This window comes from Cimex lectularius, unplaced genomic scaffold (assembly GCF_000648675.2).
Source record: "Cimex lectularius strain Harlan isolate CLEC.00 unplaced genomic scaffold, Clec_2.1 scaffold280, whole genome shotgun sequence".
NCBI classification, from domain to species: Eukaryota; Metazoa; Arthropoda; class Insecta; order Hemiptera; family Cimicidae; genus Cimex; species Cimex lectularius.
The window spans coordinates 57,662-72,849 of record NW_019392877.1 but is presented as its reverse complement, the minus strand read 5'-3'; the positions used below and the strand labels follow the sequence as shown (position 1 = coordinate 72,849).

General features: G+C 30.4%; 1 protein-coding gene across 2 annotated transcripts in view; it reads right to left on the bottom strand.

Moving 5' to 3' along the window:
- Positions 1-15,188, bottom strand: part of LOC106672478 (myosuppressin) — a 59,377-nt gene that overhangs the window by 28,986 nt on the left and 15,203 nt on the right. The gene's annotated exons all lie outside the window — the stretch shown is intronic.

Sequence of the window (15,188 nt, the reverse complement as noted above, 5' to 3'; positions counted from 1 at the left end):
ACAAAGATTTAATTCGAAATGAAAATAAGTTAATTTGACGTTAAAAATGTGATTTTTAAGTAAATTAACTTGAAGTTAAAAAGGGTTATTTTTAAAAATGTTAATTTGAAGTTCAAAAGTGTTAATTCGAAATGAAAATAAGTTAATTCGACTTCAAAAACAGGTGATTTTTAAGTAAATTAATTTTAAGACAAAAAGGGTGATTTTTATTAAAGTTAATCTGAAGTTAAAACGGTTAATTTGAAATAAAAATAACTTTATTTGCAGTTAAAAATTCCTGAGTTTCTTCAAAACCTTATACATTTTTGTCGAAATTTGGTCATTTTGGACTGCCTATTCTCTGGCCTGGTCCCTGAGACATCTTCATTGTGTCCGCCAACCAAATTTGACCAAATTTCACCGTGACACCTCATAATTGTACATTTTATTTTTATCCATGCCTTAATGCGAAGTGTTTCGTATGAAACCGCAAACTGTTTTATTATTTAAACTTAATTGAATTTTAATATTTATGAACAATCCTGTTTATAAGAGAATATTGAATTTATTGTTAAACAATAAACAAAATTAACGCATTTACCTTACTTTGGAGATAGAGAACACCCTGATATAGCATTATACTCTGAGTTAAACTTAAATTAGCCTGATAACTATTACATGTAGATAAAGAGCTTTTTACTAATCAACGACTGTGAAATATTAATAAAAAGTTATTTAACCCCGATGTCGATAATTTAATCGGTGCTGTATTTTGGTTCAAGTGTAAAAGTAGAGATTTTAAACGTCCGCGAGAAGGCTTGTTGAGCTAAAAGGATAATTTAACTTGTCAAATGTAATGACTTTCGTATCCCGGAGAAACTGAACGACGAGACATAAGCACAAACGCTAAATTAATTATTTTCGAGGTAATTAATTTTCCCGAGACAATAGCCCAATCATAAAAAATCCGAGGTTTATTAGATTGTTATTTTTCTTAAACTCGATTGCCGCCGGAACACAAACAACGTTCAATTGTTTAAACAAATAACTGATCAAAAACAATTCTTAACGAAGAATTGTACCGGTGAAAGAGGATAAATGCGTGGCTCAGGTAAGAAGTAATGTCCCTAATTAATTATTCGAAGGGAAAATCGTCTGTCGTGATCGACGGCAGTTCCAAAGAAACAAAACGGCAAAATATCAAATAGATAGAGATAAAAGGATAATTACAATTCCATTGATTAGCAACGCTGGAAACGCTGATAACAATTTGATACAGCTTTTGTGAAGAACAATGCCTCCCACGCATCCCCGATACAGATAATTTTCGAACTTCGAATCAAAATAGCTGTAATAAAAGTAAATGAGAAAATTTCACTTTAAAGTTAATAGTTGTAATAGTTTGCATTAAATCTTTGCAAGGGTATCAGGAAGCTTTGCCTTTATGCGTGTGAGAAAACATATGTCATGCAAGTCAATTATTCGTGGACTGATTTCACTTCATATAATTTATGGATGAACATTGAAAATTTATTCGTGAAATCGAAGTAATTAGAATGAACTATTTAATCTGCTATTATAAAAAACGACCAATAAAGAGATTAATAAAATATCTGTTAGTATATCTGTCAATAAGTGATTTCATAAATTTTAATTCTTCGTCAAAATGACGCGTATTCGTCAATTTATTAATGATATTTCATGCCGACATTGACCTTTTCGTTTTTCTATTTAGTTTGAAACGGAAAACAATAATAAATTTGGTTTGGCAATTATAATTCCTACATAAAGATTAACTTCATTTACACAAAGTTGAAATTGATTTAAACAAATTCAATTTGACTTGAAAAAACTTTAGTTTGATCGAAAAAAGTTTGAATTAAACTTCGAAAAGGTTCCATTCGACGAACAAATTTCAGTTTGACTTTCAAAAGAATCGAATTAGGCTAGAAAAAGTTCAGAAAATGTTCAATTTCATCGACAAAAAGTTGAATTTGACTACTTGATTTAAACAAATTCAATTTGACTTGAAACGACTTTAGATTGATTTAGAAAAAGTTGAATTAGAATTGGAAAAAGTTCAATTTAGTTTTTAAAAAATTCAGTTTGATTTAGGAAAGTTTGAATTAGAATTGAAAAAGTTCAACTTGATATGAAACAAATACAGTTTGGTTTAGCATAAAATTCAATGATTATTCGGAGATCATGAGATGCGTTCTTGTGTGATGTAGGTTTTAGAAAAACATGTTCTTTATCGTGCCAACGTTTCCATCTTTATTGGGATCATCTTCAGGGCCTGGGATTTATAAAAATTGTTTAAATTTTACATATAAATGTAGGATGTGAAAAAATGAAGACTACAAATTTTTTCACATCCTACATGTATTTGTAACATTCAAACAATGTTTATAAATCCCAGGCCCTGAAGATGATCTCAATAAAGATCGAAACGTTGGCACGATAAAGAAAATGTTTTTCTAAAACCTACGTCACACAGACCGCAACTCACGATTTCCGAATTATTATTGACTAACGGTCACTAAACACCACACATAAAATTTAATTTGATTTGGCAAAAGTATTATTTGAATTGAATGAAATTCCATTTGATTTAGAAAGGTTTCAATTCAGACTTTAAAAAAAAGGTTCCATTCGACGAACAAATTTCAGTTTGACTTTCAAAAGATGGAATTAGACTTGAAAAAATTGAATGATTTTGATTATTTAGAAAAGGTTGAATTATGCTTAAATAAATTCAATTCGTCAATTGTTTAAAGAAAAATTCAATTTGATTTTGAAAATTATTGATTTGATCTTAGTTTAGGAAAAATTTAATTAGATTAAGAAAAGAACAATTTGATTTAAAAATAATCAATTAAATTTTTTTTTAAATATATAACATATGTATTACACTAAAAAACATGTTAGGGTGAAAATCGCTTTCCGGTTATTTAAAATAACCATTGTAAATTTTTAAGCTGTACTTTTCAACCCTGGGTTCATGAAATTTGACAGAAGGTCTAATGCTTTTAAATTATATTTAATCAATAATTATTTCCTAGAATTTCAAAATTCCCGTTAGTTAGCGATTAGTTGTTTGATATGAACCGAACGTCCATTTATTCTCTTAATTGGTTTATGGTTTGTTTTGTTGTTAAAATTGACTATAAAAATTAAGTATATATTTTTTATATGAGTGATTTCTATCCATGGCTCCCTCGTGGAAGTAATCTGGTCAATGTTCGGAGAGGAACAACGGAGAGACAAATTTGATCCACGAGGTATCATCTGTTCATTAAATATTCAATCCGATACGTCAATCACAAGTGTTGAACGACAAAGTGCACCCACGAACGTTGGCGCAAGTGTGAACATGATGTAATTATTGCGGCCCTTCAAGAGGATGTATAACACACAAATCACAGTTTACAAACAGAGTATACCCGGAGAAAAAATCAGAAATGACCGATTGCCCAAATTTTAATTTTCAAAAAACCCCCCTTCTAAAAACAAAAAAAAGAAGATTGATGACGGTTATATGAGGGGATTATCCGTGGTGGTACTGTAAACTCGTTTAGATTAGATACTATTTATTATCTATGTTTTTCGAGTCGGCGTTCCCTTGGAAAGCGAACAGATGAATTACTGGTCAAATTTCTCCAGAGCTCGTTTCGTTGGATTTAATTACCGGGGAGGTGGCCGAAGGAGTAGCGTCTCCTTTCAAAACAAAATCACTTTTAAATTGTTGAAAATTTAATTTTAATGTCTGAGACAAAAGGTTGTTTCGATTTCAACTAGTCTTCGGAACCCCTTTTTAATTGATGTCCACCTACATTCAATACCGGGGGAGCGTTCGAACCTGAAACGTACTCAGTACTCGTGCAGTTCAGCCTCATCAGAGTTGGGCAAAATCTAACTAATTCAATCATGATTAAGAATTGAATTAGTTGATGTTGCCCAACTCTGGCTACAATGACCAACTTACCAAAATCCAACCGACTCCGGATAAAAATTTTGAGATGAGAGTTTCAAGGCCAACTTTCAAAAATTGTTATCATAAACGAAAACCAAAGTTACATTATTACTGTACATGTCTATTTTATTACAATCAAGACCCCTAGATGGTGTATTTTCCAAATAATGTAGAAATCTCTCCTTTTAAGTGGAATAAATTTTAATTCAAAGAACTATTTTTACCATTGATCGGTTATGTAAACATATTTACTTTTCAAAGCGTAGCTTGTTCTAGGATTTTTTTATTTTAACTAACCACTATTATTATTATTATCATTATCATTATTTTTTGGCTTTTCATAACGACGNTTTAGCCATCAATCACATATGGCGACTAATGACTAAATTAGTCACTTACTACCAATCATGACTAACGGTTTGAGTGATCAATCATTAATCATTAGACATGACTAATTTTTGCCAAACACTGAGCCTCATGGGGTCTTAATTGAATTTAATAACTAATGCTTACTTCCTACCTCGGATGTCACAACAAATAGATTTTATTAACTATCCCAGAAAAGATAAAGCCCCGAATATTAACTGAAGATTAATGATCGAATCGAAAGGAAAGGTGGTTTACTAACTCTATTTTTATCAAATTCACTAGTTTTCGTGTACCCTTGACCAAGTAATATCTTTCAATTAAGTAAGGATTTTAGTTGAGATAAAAAAGACAGTGTCACGAGCGGGATTCGAACCCACGACCTTCGTCTAGATACGCCGCTGCTCTTCCACTTGCGCTATCGTGACTTCGATTTTCTGGAACACTAACTTCTCATCTCAACCGCACCTTTTGAATTTTCCCTATATTTTGCCATTTTTCAATGTCGTGCAATCTATTTGATTCCCGGCGACAAATGAAATGGCCACGGAGAGCTTTCGTGACGTATACTTCATTTTAACTTATTAAATTCACTAGTTTTCATGGCCCGCTTGACCAATTAACATCTTTCAATTAATTAAGGTTTTTGAGTTAGTTGAGATGAAAAAGTCAGTGTCACGAGCGGGATTCGAACCCACGACCTTCGGCTAGATACGCCGCTACTCTATCACTTGAGCTGTCGTGACTTCTATTTTTATCCCTGGACACTGACTTAAGAGACTAAAGCCACTTGCAGCATTCAGTACATTTGGCGAATTCAGACTTCTGGAATAATATCTTGTGTTATTTATTATTTATTTCAATAAAGTTATTATTATAGGTTTTTGTACAGCCGCCTACTTTTATTTATCAAATACATAAAGTCAAAATTCAAATTATCAGTTACATTTATTATGGCGACGATGTACTTTTTTAAAAGTAAAAATAAACTTTTTCTAACTGATTCAACCTTTTCTAAATAAAATTTCAAAACTTCTTTTTCAAAACTAAGTTGACTTTTTCCAAATCAAATCAACCTTTTCTAAACTAATTCAACCTTTCTTTTTAAATAAAATTGAACTTTCTCTAAATTAAATGGGACTTTTTCCAAATCAAATAGAATTTATTTTCAAATCTAATGGATTATTTTTTAAACTAGACTACTTTTTGTAAATCAAATTAGATTTTGACAAAACCATTGTACTTTTTGGAATCAAAATTGAATTATTCCTAAACCAAACTGTAGATTTTTAAAAGTAAAAATAAACTTTTTCTAACTCTGATTCAACCTTTTCTAAATACAATTTCAAAACTAAATTGACTTTTTCGAAATCAAATCAAACTATTCTAAACTCTAATTCAAACTTTTTCAAATCAAATTGAGCTTTATCAATCTATAAATTTAGTACGAAATCATATTGAACAGATTGAGTATTGAGCAAATATAAATTAACACGAGAAGTTTAATCTAAAAAAAGTTCGTTAAAGTATTGTACTTAATTCAAACAAACTAATCTAGCTTTTTTAGTTGTTTTTACAAAGAGATACCAGTTTCCTCTCAAGTCAAATACCTTGGACTATATTTCGCCAGCAGACTGACGTGGAATCCCCGCACAAGACTTAAAAAACAGCAACTTAATACAAGACTTGGACTACTACGAAGACTGCTCGAGCCCTATCCACTCATTCCCATCCTGACAACCCACCACGTCGCCTCAACCGACGTTGGCCTCGGGACCTCCTTGACCCTTAATCATACACACTAAGTGCCAGCAATGGGTGGCTCCTCAAAGCATGTGTTCTACCGGTGCAGTGCTGGCATTAGTGCTAGTGTTGTGCTGTGTGATATATTAATCATGTGTACATATTTGTATAGTATACTATTCTGTAAAAAAGCTTTTGTACTATATGCACAGACGAACCGAAGTGCCTTGTGTACTTAAATATTTATTAGTAATCCATTATATTTAGTGGTCTGATTGACCAAATTACATTTTTCAATTAATTGATATTTTTATGTAAGGTTTTGCTTGAAATGAAAAGCTAGTGCCACGAGCGGGATTCGAACCCATTTAGTAATTTTTTAGACTTTTTTAACTCAACCAATATCTTACATAAATATTAATTAATTGAAAGTGAAAGAGTGAGTGGTGTTTCATGACCGTTAGTCAATGATTATTCGGAGCTCTGAGATGCGGTCTGGTGTGACGTAGGTTTTAGAAAAACATTTTCTTTATCGTGCCAACGTTTCGATCTTTATTGAGATCAGCTTCAGGGCTCAAAGTGTTTGTTTTCTGCGTAATTGTGTCATTCTTGTGTGTCGTGTTGAGAGTGCCCAACGGCACACAAGAATGTCACATCTACACGGAAAACAAATACTTTGAGCCCTGAAGCTGATCTCAATAAAGATTGAAACGTTAGCACAATAAAGAAAATGTTTTTCTCACACCAGACCGCATCTCAGTGGTCCGAATAATAATTACAAGTATGGTCAATCGGACCACGTCAATCTAATGGATTTATTAGTAATGTTGGGTTTATTTAATTATTTTTAAATGCCAATTAGCTGAAATACAGTATTTCGATCATATTTTATGTTAGTAATCTAATTAACTATTCATTTTCTTCTTCTTATTCTCATACACTCTTTTTTCCGAAGAGAACCAAATCTATGTTATACATAATGTGCATTGTTAACGAAAAGAAACGTAAAATTTAATAAATTATTCCTAATTTTAAATTTAATTTAAAAATTAATTTAAATTAAATTAATCAATTTAAAAATTAAAGTTTCTGAATGAGGATTAAAACATCAGGACGATGTGTGCTCACACAGGAGAGGTGGGTGAACGGAAGGTAGCGAAGGAGAAAATAAAACAGTTCCAGACTCTTCACTGGTCATTTAGAAAGTGGCCAAATGTTAAGCAATAAAAATAAAAGAACAGTGTTATAAAATAAAAGTAGGAGGTTGGCCTAGGGTAGATACCGTTACACTGATAGGCTAAGTTTTTGGAGAGTGTCTGGAACTTGGCCCTTTTTTTCACAGTTAGGCTTTTGTTGGGATTGAATGTTTTCTGAGCTTGACTAGTTTTTCTAAATCTAATTAAATTTTGCCAAAACCAAGCTACTTTTTTGAAGTCAAATCGAATTTTTTCTAAACCAAACTGTACTTTTCCAAGTCTAATTCAACCATTTGTAAATAAAACGGAAATTTATCTAAATAAAATTGGACTTAAACTTTTCCTAAATCAGACATAACTTTATTCAAATCAAATAGAAAGTATTTTCAAATAAAATTGAAACGACTACATTATCTAAATCAAATTAAATTTTACCAAAACCAAACTACTTTTAAAAAAAAGTAAAATCAACTTTTTCCAACTCTAATTCAACCTTTTTTTAAAAATAAAATTTAACTTTTCGAAATTAAATTGGACTTTTTCCAAATCAAATAGAATTTATTTTCAAGTCTAATTTACTTTCTAAACCAAACTACTTTTTTGAAATCAAATTGAATTTTTCCTAAACCAAACTTTACTTTTCCATGTCTAATTCAACCATTTCTAAATAAAATGGAAATTTATCTAATTAAAATTGGACTTTAACTTTTACTAAATCAGACATAACTATTCAAATCAAATAGAAATTATTTTCAAATCAAATTGAAACCAGACTATATTATCTAAATCAAATTAAATTTTACCAAAAACAAACTGCACTTTTTTAAAAGTAAAATAATTTTTTCCAACTCTAATTCAACCTTTTTTTAAAAATAAAATTGAACTTTTTGGAAATGAAATTGGACTTTTTCCAAATCAAATAGAATTTATTTTCAAGTCTAATTGACTTTTTTTAAACCAGACTATTTTTCGTAAATCAAATTAAATTTTTGAAAACCATTATACTTTTTTGAATTCAAATTGAATTACTTCTAAACCAATCTGTACTTTTTCTAAGTAAATATCAACTTTTTCTAACTCTAATTCAACTTTTCCTTTTAAATAAAATTGAACTTTTTCGAAATTAAATGATACTTTTTCCAAATCAAATAGAATTTATTTTTAAATCTAATGGATTATTTTTTAAACTAGACTAATTTTTGTAAATCAAATTAGATTTTGACAAAACCATTGTACTTTTTTGAATCCAAATTGAATTATTCCTAAAACAAACTGTACTTTTTAAAAAGTAAAAATTAACTTTTTCTAACTGATTCAACCTTTTCTCAATAAAATTTCAAAACTTCTTTTTCAAAACTAAGTTGACTTTTTCCAAATCAAATCAACCTTTTCTAAACTCTAATTCAACCTTTCTTTTTAAATAAAATAGAACTTTTTCTTAATTAAATGGGACTTTTTCCAAATCAAATAGAATTTATTTTCAAATCTAATTGATTATTTTTTAAACTAGACTACTTTTTGTAAATCAAATTAGATTTTGACAAAACCATTGTACTTTTTTGAATCCAAATTGAATTATTCCTAAACCAAACTGTAGTTTTTTAAAAGTAAAAATAAACTTTTTCTAACTCTGATTCAATCTTTTCTAAATAAAATTTGAAAATTTCTTTTTCAAAACTAAATTGACTTTTTCGAAATCAAATCAAACTATTCTAAACTCTAATTCAAACTTTTTCAAATCAAATTGAGCTTTATAAAATGTACTTGAGTTTTTCGTTTTAAAACAATTCTAAACCAATTGATTTTTTTTCAAACTTAAGTTCAGTTTTTAAGTCAAATTGGAATTTTTCTAGAATAAAAAAAACCTTTTTGCTATTTTTTTTTAAATTTTGACAGATTGGATTGTTTTAATATGTTTTCACGAAAAATGCTTTTTATTAAACCTAGTAATAAGTTTAAATGTAGTTAGCATTTCTCTTTTAACTTATCAAAGCTAAAAAGAATATAACACCACATATAATACATTATGCTTATGCAAAGCCGAAACCTGTTTGAGTGAACTCGAACTCATGACTGTAGCTCTGCCAGTTCAATATAAAATTTATATTTTAAACTGTTCGACACCCTAATATTACTACCGCATTTATATATACATTTTAAGATTTTTCAGCCCATTCATTCATCCCAGCTTAAAACGTTGATGAATTTAGAAAACTTTTACTTCAATTTGAAAATGTTAAAATTTCGGTTAGAAAAAGTCCAACTAGACATCGAAGAAGTAAAACCCTACGTCATGATGGAAATAACGCGATTTCTTAAACGAACTTACTGCTATTAACTCTTTACTATAAACACAGATGAGTAATTTTAATATATGATTAACAACCCATAGTTCTATAAATGTTATCCGATAGATTGGCACCAAATTGTTGTTTGAGTTTTTTTTTTAAGAAAAGGGTATTTTAGGTGTTACTAGCACTTCCGGCTGTAGATTATCCAACTTTTTTAGAACAAAACATAAAAGCAGATCCAAGATCTCCTCGGAAATATAATAAACGTATAATTTTTCGTTTTTAATATAGAAGAGATAAACGCGTTCAACCGATTTTCCATTGTTCTCGCATTTCTTAAAAACGCTCTTTCCTTTTTTTCTTTTAATAATACTCCCTTCTTTGTAAATATTAAAACAAATCATTAATGAAGATGCTGCGATAGGAACTCCATCGTTATTATCGGGGAAAAATGAGGCAGTTGTTTGTTTTTATTAACGAGAAACAAACAATATCAATAAGATTTCAAAGATATTAAGATAGAAATGAATATGAATGGCCACAAAAACTGTTTATTGCTGGCCTATTCGGCTAATATTGGTCAGATTTGAACGTTTTAAGATAAAAATATCGCGTGATGCATAATAAAAACCTAGGGTCTATCGAAGAAGTGCTTTCTTTTGTCAAACGACACCCCCTTAATATATTGTCGAGTTTTCAACTAAATACTACAAAATTGTTAATTTATTTAATAAACATTAACAAGTCTGATGGCTTTAGTGCTACTAAAATAATACGAGACTACTCAGATTTCTGCAGAATAAAGATCTTAAGACCCGGGTCGGGTTTATCCTTTACGAATGTAGAATCGTAACTTGATCAAGTGAAGTTGCTACACTACCATTTTTGAGTAGGCAAATGTAACTTGAACATGTATTGCAGCAATCGTAATTGTTTTTATAAATTACAAACAACACTTAGTTGTTTTAATTGTAAAATTCAATCGGAATTTGACGGATTTTTTTCTGAACCATCATCTCTGGTATTATTTCCTGTTCTCCTTCTGAAGACGATTATATTTCCTTCAATTATTCGTCTCGCCTCAAAATAAAAAATTAGGAAGATTATAAATGTGCTTTACACTTCATTCTCTTTCGATAAAAAAAGTTTTTTTTAATGGCGTCAACTTTTTACAACTAGAAAGTATTATGTCATTTTTTTATTTTTTATTTTTTAATTTACAGTCCAAACAGGTCAGGTCCAACCCAAGCATAGGACATTCAAGCAACACAACAAAACAATCATTATGATATAAAATACTAAAAAAGGATATAAAAATAATATCAGTAAAAATAACAGCAAAGAAGCTCTTACACTTTTAACAAAAAATCAATATTATAAATAGATTATTAAATAGCACAACAAAAGTAATAAATAAACCCTCAATTACATTTTAAAGCACGTTTAATATTTTTTTTAAAGATCTGAAGAGACGAGGAGAAGGAGGTCTGCACTGATAGCGAATTTATTTAAGTAATGCACAGCTGTGGAGATTGAAGACTGTAACCCGTATTTGATCCTGTGCGGTGAAGTACCAAACAATTCATGGGTCCGTAGTTGACGTTGAAAAACCCTAAAGCCAATACAAGATAATATCTCCGGGAATCAATAAAATTATTTAACATCTTCTACAGAAACACAACGGAAGCCACAATTCTATCCTCCAGAGAATCCAGGCCTACGAGAGCAAGTCTAGCTTCATAGAAGCAATGATGGTAGTTCCTGTGATTGCATAATTTGTAATACAGGTATTTCGTGGCCTTTCTCTGTACCCTTTCTATCATGTAAGACCCATCTAAAGCACTCGGCGACCAAACAACACTGGCATACTCTAGGTGCCTGCGCACCAGAGATTGATAGAGTAATTTTATTGCAAAAGGGTTCTTAAAGTCAGCAGTTTGCCTGCGTACGACTCTTAAATTTTTAAAGGATTTATTTCTAATGGATATGGTCCCGAAAATCACAATTCTTATTAAAAATAACCCCGAGATCCGAGATAGTATCTACCTCGTCAATGTGATAACCTTCGATACTATAAACGAATTGGTCGAAATCGTGAATTATTTTCTTCTTGCTGAACTTCAAAATCTTACATTTATTTTCGTTTAATTTCAAATTATTACGCTTACACCAAAGCCAAAAGCGAGTCAAGTCATTTTGCAAGATAATACAATCATTAAACGATTCGACAGGGCGATAAATTGTCAAATCGTCTGCTAACAATGAAAATGAAGTGAGAGCAGAGTCGACGTCAAAAAATAAAAGGAATAAGATCGGACCAGAATGAGAGCCCTGAGGTACACCAGATCGTACGTGGACAGGTTTCGATAAGCCTTCACCAAATCTCACAACAAAAGACCTTTCAGACAAAAAGGAGTCTACCCATCCCAAAAGGGGTTGGCCCACACCCAGTTTTTTGAGTTTTCTGACCAGAATGAGACGATCCACACTGTCAAAAGCCTTTGATAAATCCGTATACACCGAGTGAACACATTTACCGAGCTCTAGATTATTTAAAATGTATTATTTTTAGAGAACAAGGTTCGTAATACAGGAGCGTCCTTTCATGAACGCATGCTGCTGTTTCAGAATAACATGCTTAAACGAGGAGCACAAAGCATCAGCAATAATAGAATCCATGATTTTCGGAATAATCGAAACAATAATTTTTCACAAATAGATCATCAAACATATACAGATATGTATTTTAAACTTGCTGTACATTTTTTAAAGCTCATTTTGCAATAGGTGATACTTGTAATAAAACATAATACCTATTTCCGTACAGCTAAGTGGAGTTCGGCTCGGAATAGAAGGCCTTACAATCAAATAATAAATACTTAAAAATATATATTTTTCCGTCTAATTCGACCTTGTCTAAATCAAATTGAACTTTTTCCATGTTTGAAATTTGAAAGTTTTAACCAATAAACTATACAGTTATTTTATTATTATATAACATTTGGTTATTTAATTACGTTTTCAAATTCAATACAACCATTTTTTTTACATCACGTTATACTTATCTAAAACAAATTCAGCTTTTCCTCAATCAATGTAGGTTTTTGTTATATTTCACGACAAACTTTTTGTCTGTGTTACAAAAAGGATAAATAAAATAAAACCTTAGAATTGTGTGTCTATAAGTATAAAAAATAAAAAATAATTTTTTATCTTTTACGAGTTTTAGTTCAATCAAAACTAAATTTACTCCAGATGGGGCAAATTAAATAGCCTATTATTAATTTTAGCTAAACTTCGAGATACCTATTTTTCGATATTTGAGATATTTTACGATAAATTTGCTTTGGCAAATGTTGAACTAAAATAAACAAAACTCAATTTTACTTGGCAAAAGTTCATCGATTTAAAAAAGGTTTTTAGTTGAGATAAAAAAAGTCAATGGCACGAGCGGGATTCGAACCCACGATCTTCGGCTAGATACGCCGCTGCTCTACCACTTGAGCTATCGTGACCTCGATCCACTCGGATACTAACTTCCCATCTCAACCCCACCTTTTGAATTTTCCCTCCTTTTTGCCATTTTTCAGTTGGTCAAGCGGACCACGAAATTAGTGAATTTAATGATTTAAAAAAGGTTGAATTTAATGACTTGTAAAAAGCTAAATTTAATTTGGCAAATGTTGAACTAAAATTAAACAAAACTCAATTTTACTTGGCAAAAGTTCATCGATTTAAAAAAACATTGAATTTAATGACTTGAAAAAAGCTAAATTTGCTTTGGCAAATGTTGAACTAAAATTAAACAAAACTCAATTTTACTTGGAAAAAGTTCATCGCTTTAAAAAAGGTTGAATTTAATGACTTGTAAAAAGGTAAATTTAATTTGGCAAATGTTGAGTTTACTAGGAAAAAATTTAATTTCATTTGGAAAAAGTTCAAAGTTGAATTATACTTGGACAGAATTTAATTTGATTCGTGAAAATGTTGAACTAGACTACGAAAAAGTATGCTTTGCTTGGAAAAAGTTCAAATTCAGATTGATGTAAAAAAGGTTTATTAGACTTTGTCAAAACTCAATTTTATTTGGAAAAAAGTTCAATTTGACTTAGAAAGGGTTCAATAAGACTGTAAAAAAGTTTGATTTGACTTTAAAAAATTTCAGTCAGGTCTAAAAAGGTTTGAATTAGACAAAATTGACAAAACTCAATTTTACTTGAAAAAAATTCAATGGGATTGAGATAAAGTGACTTAGACTTGGGAAAGGTTAAAGCTTAATTGTAAAATGTTCAGTTTAATTTAACAAAAGTCGAATTAGATTTTAAAATGTTCGATTTCATTTGGGAAAAATTCAATTTTATTTAGAAAATGTCCTATTTGGTTTGAAAAAAGTTTAATTTCATTTAAAGCTTGGCTTGGGGTCATATAATGTTCACCTCCGCAGATTATATTATATCATTTTTTTAGACTGTCACGAATCTGAAAAAATAGCCCTTGATTAGGAAAAATGGAACGTCCAATTTCGGTTGGGAAAAGTTTTATTTTGTTTAGGGGAAATACCATTTAATTTTGAAAAAACTATTTGGTTTGAAAAAAGTCCAATTTGATTTAAAAAAGTTTGAATTAATTTGACATTGAGTTAGATAAAAGTGTACGGGTTTATGTTAAGTTTACAGATTTAAAATAAATTAAGGCTGATATTATTGGGGATATTTATCTTTAGGGCGTTTTGGCCAATGTCTGCCACAGTTAAAAGACTTTTAAAATTTCGTAAGACTATGTTTACTTGTTTATTCTATATGAATACGTTATACATTTCGTAACTAGTGAAATAATAAACTTCAGTGAGATCATAAACTCCAGAGCAAGTGGGATTTTATTGCATAATAAATCAAGATTAACGGAAAAAAATAATAAAACGTTTTACAATGGACATTTGTTATCAAGATTTTCAAACACGTTTTAACACAAATTAATAGTGATGATTTTTTTTTTAATTGAAAATCTTGTTGTTTTATAGTATTAGTTATTAGGTAGGAAAAAACGCGAGTGGTCGGAAGAGTTACTACGGGGATGTATTTTCTTTTTAGCAACCCATTATCGGGGGAATGAAAAATTAGCACGAACATAATTTCTCCCGTGCAAATAGGGTCAAACAAACATGCAGACAGGGTCTGCAGCCTCGGAAAGTAAATTCATAACGTGATGAATCTTTACCGCTTTGGAAGAACGGTTTCAATTTTTTACAAGCCTTTTAACGTTTCGCTAAATACGTTTTTGCAGAGCATCACCTCCCCCGAGCCGGAAGTTAAGCGTGATTTCACTCGTTTGCAAATCGCTTAAGGGATTTTTCCCTCTTCCTAACCATTCTGATCCATTTGCTAAAAGCTTAAGCTAATCTGGGAAAAGTATTGTTTTCAATACAATCGGATTCAGGTGTTCAATCGCTTTTAATTTGCCAAATGTTATCGTCGGACGAGTAGAATACAAAATTGACTCATACGTATTTTGGCCTAGAGAAAAAATTGCAAAATCCCTTTTTAAAATCTGAAAGACGTTAAACTCGACGGATAAACGGGGGCGGGTTTGAAAAGTCGGAAATAATCCTTTTGGGTCTTGTATTGACTCTTTTGTAATTTT